The sequence below is a fragment of the Centruroides sculpturatus genome, unplaced genomic scaffold, assembly GCF_000671375.1.
Source record: "Centruroides sculpturatus isolate CEXI.00-Female unplaced genomic scaffold, Cexi_2.0 scaffold195, whole genome shotgun sequence".
NCBI lineage: Eukaryota > Metazoa > Arthropoda > Arachnida > Scorpiones > Buthidae > Centruroides > Centruroides sculpturatus.
In genome coordinates this window covers 620,667-624,489 of record NW_019384511.1, presented here as the reverse complement: position 1 = coordinate 624,489, position 3,823 = coordinate 620,667, and the positions used below count along the sequence as shown (strand labels likewise).

The 3,823-nt window shown below is 39.1% G+C and overlaps 1 non-coding gene across 1 annotated transcript; it reads left to right on the top strand.

Annotated features, from left to right (window-relative positions):
* Positions 1-2,093: 2,093 nt before the first annotated feature.
* On the top strand, positions 2,094-2,283 carry LOC111622445. The gene has a single exon (XR_002756271.1). It is a non-coding gene; the product is annotated as a U2 spliceosomal RNA (small nuclear RNA).
* The last annotated feature ends 1,540 nt before the right edge of the window (positions 2,284-3,823 follow it).

The following is a 3,823-nucleotide window of genomic DNA, read 5'->3' as shown; positions in this document are numbered from 1 at the left end:
ACTATTCAGGAAACATATAGGGAGCATGCAGAGTGCTGGGATAAAAGGGAGATCTATTCAGAACAACACAATGTTCCTGAGTCTGCTACAAGAACTATACTTAAAAAGGAAATCTCCACTAGCCATACTATCGATAGACGTCGAAAAGGCCTTCGACACGGTTAATAGGTCTATCCTTTGGAAGGTCTTGGATCAATTTGGACTAAACAAAGAAGAGATCAAGAATATAAACAAACTATACCAAGCTCCAAAAACAAAGATAAGCATTAACAATGAAGACTCAGATTTTATAGAATGCAATGCAGGGGTACGACAGGGATGCCCCTCATCCATGATCCTTTTTACCGTCTACATCGAAGCACTCCTAAAAATGATAGCAAATGACAACCTAATCCCACCGATATATATTCCTGGCATGGAAAAAAAAGTAAAATATATAGCTCATGCGGACGATGTGAACATTATCATCACAGACAATGTAGCCTTTAACAGATCTATACAAAAATTACAAATTTTCAGTGAGATAACAGGAATGAAAATAAACAAAGACAAAAGCAAACTACTAAATATATATAGATCAAGAAGATGTGATAACTACAATATAGAGCCTGTACATTCTGCAAAAATCTTAAAAGTCTGGTATGGCAGAGACAATAAAAAGAACAACATGAAAGACATGAAGAATAAAATTAATAAGGCAATCCAGGGTTGGAAAACTACCTGGTTATATTTACCTGAGAGGGTAATTGTAGCAAATAAATGTATCATTGCTAAGATAATGTACAACCTTTACACAACAAACCTCTCAAAAAAAGATGTAATAGAACTGGAAAAACCAATATTTAAATATATATGGAACAGTATATATGAGCCTATGGGTAGAAATCTGATGAAAAATAATTGCATGAATGGGGGCTGGGGTATATGGGACATTAAGGACCTAGAACAGTCACTACAAATTGCCAACCTGGTCAACGGCCTATCTACCGACTATCATCCCATTTCTGATATTGCCCATTACATCATTGGACCATCAGCCAAGTCACACTCTGCCAATATCAGCAATAGGCCTTTCTCTATCGAGTTCAACAAGGTTCACAAAACCTGGAGGGACATCATTATCAAACTGGTCACTGATGGTCTTACCTCAAACAAAGTAAGGCCATCCACTGTCTACAACGTCATCCATAAACAGATCAACAACGTCAACACAGCGGATACATCCATCAACTGGTCAAAAGTTTGGACGAATGTAGTCCGTATCCCCGCTGAATGGAGAGAAACCACATGGCAGATTCTTAACAACATCATCATGTCCAAGGTATTTCTCCACGTATACCACAGCTACCGGCTCACGAGCAACAAAAACTGCCATAGATGTGGTGCAGAAGAGGACACATACCACATCTTTATAGGATGTGCTATTGCAAATATCACCTGGAACTGGATCAATAAAATATTCAAAATCACGATAAACTGGAAAACCATCTGGTATAACTACAACTTTCCCGTCAGAAATCAGAATGACTACATGATAAACTGGTTTACTGCCCTTACTAAAAGGGTCATTTGGAAAGCCAGATGTGCCTCGCTATTCGATAATATAAAATGGAACATTTCCCTAATCGTAGAAAAAATAAGAGAGGAAGCAATCAGGAAGATTCAATTCGACATAGAAAACTTCACCCATAAAGACTTTGATAAACTATCATGGAACAAAAGATGTTATCTGGAAAACTGTCAATGAGAAAATTGTACTAAATGACCAATGGCAAGAATGATGTAACTGTTATGTTGTTATCAGTAACAAGTATGAATTGTCGGTAATACAGTATGTCACGTGCATCAGTTGTAGCCTATGTCCGAATGATATTTTTGTCTGTAACCACTCACGCGTACAAACTTAATGTTGTAAATGTATATGTTGTAGTCTGTTTACCATTCTGCCTACCATGTACATATTATATTTATTCCCTAGGCACAATGGCTAGTATTACTTGTAATATGCTTTAGAATGATAATGCCTATGTTACTATAAGTGAACAATGTATTCCGTTCCAATTGTCATAATGGATCTGCATATAGCAGCATGTATAATTTTTAGTGAATTAATAAACTTTATTTAAAAGTATCTGTTCTTATCAGCTTGATATCTGATACGGTTTCCATCGGAAACCTTCGATATTAACCTGATTTTTGGAACTGGGCGGGAAAGGGGGCTTGCTCCCTTCCCGCCACAGGTTGCTCTGGCCTGGCACTTATTGCCAGAGAAGCCCACCCCCTTTGGGGGAGAAATATTAATATAAAAGATAGAGAAATTAATTATTGAAGAAAAAAATTTTTTTTCTTTTTCCAGTTGGTTGTCATTCACGGAAGATGCCAGAGGAGCGATTACAGTAATTGCAAGACATTCTCCAAGCAAGGATTAGCAGGAAAAAGAAATGTGGCGAATTGCAGAAGAAAAGGTAAGAGAAAATGCGGATGGCGATAAACCGCCATCGCCGCATACTTCCGGNTGAGTAGAGTATTTTGTAACAGGAAAAAATTTTTTTTTATATTCCCAGTTGGATCTCCTTCACGGAGGATGTCAGAGGAGCGAATATACATATAGGAAGACAATCTGCAAGCATGACAGAGCAGGAAAAAGAGATCGGGCGAATTTCAGAAGATAAAGGTAAGAAACAATGTGGAAACCAAAAAAACCGCCATCGCCGCTTACTTCCGGCTCGCTACGATGAAGACGAGCAGTGCGAAAAATAGCGTCACGTGCATTTGGTAGAAATCGCTATTCGCCGATTCGAACAGAATGAAGGAAAATTATATTTGCAATTTTTTCATAGTGTGACTACTGTGGACTACATGCAAGGCCTGCACGTTCGAACACCAGGAGGAACAGGAAAGGTAAGCCTCACTCTTTATATTGAAGTAATGAATGTGCGCGAAAATTTTTTAAAATAACGGATCAAATCGAATTTTTTGCAAATGTTTGCATGGAAAATAATTTAATATCGAATCGGCAATTATTCTACGTTAATCACATAAATTTCCAACTTACGAAGCAATCGAAAAACTGTTTAGCATCTGAATGCTATCAGTATCTGCACCATGCAACGCTGTTACGGACTACGGCATATTTTCCTCCTGTGATGAATGGTGATGAACTGGAGTTTTATGACGTTGTAAGGCCTTCCTCATGCAATACTCGATAATTCCTTTAGCTTTTTGCATCGTCACCTATCGTTTCCTGAGTTTCTTTCGTGTGTATTAATGGTTGTTCGCCGAATGATGAAACCTGGACACACCACAATTGTTTTGTATGTCTCCACACTTGTCCCGTCGGCACCTTTGATGTGTTTTTTATCGCCTCTCGGCCTTATGGCCAAGACCAAGACTTTTTAAGTCGGTATAGGTATGTGGTCTTGTTAGCCCATTAAGGTCGAGAAAAGGAACTGCTCCGAGAAGCAAGTGAAGATGATGTTCCTGGAAGGTGGTTTTGCCTAATGGGCGATTGTCCTATTGATATGTAGGACGACGTACCTGACAACGTTCCTGGTCCTGGTGTTGTTCCTGTTCGGATCCTGTTCCTGCTGCTGTTCGAGTTCCAGCTTCAGTTCTGTTCCTGTTCCTGGTTCGGCTGAGGATAGTTCCTGGTGGTTGGCTTCCCGCAACGTTTCCCGTGCTCTGGAGACTTTACCGAAGTTTCCCGCTTTTTTGTGGTTCCTGCTCAACAGTTTGGACATAGAAAATTTTTCCTTGGTTCCTTGGATTGGACTTTGAAATCTTCAGATGGTTACTGGAAAGGAAGAAAAAACTTTAATTTCGT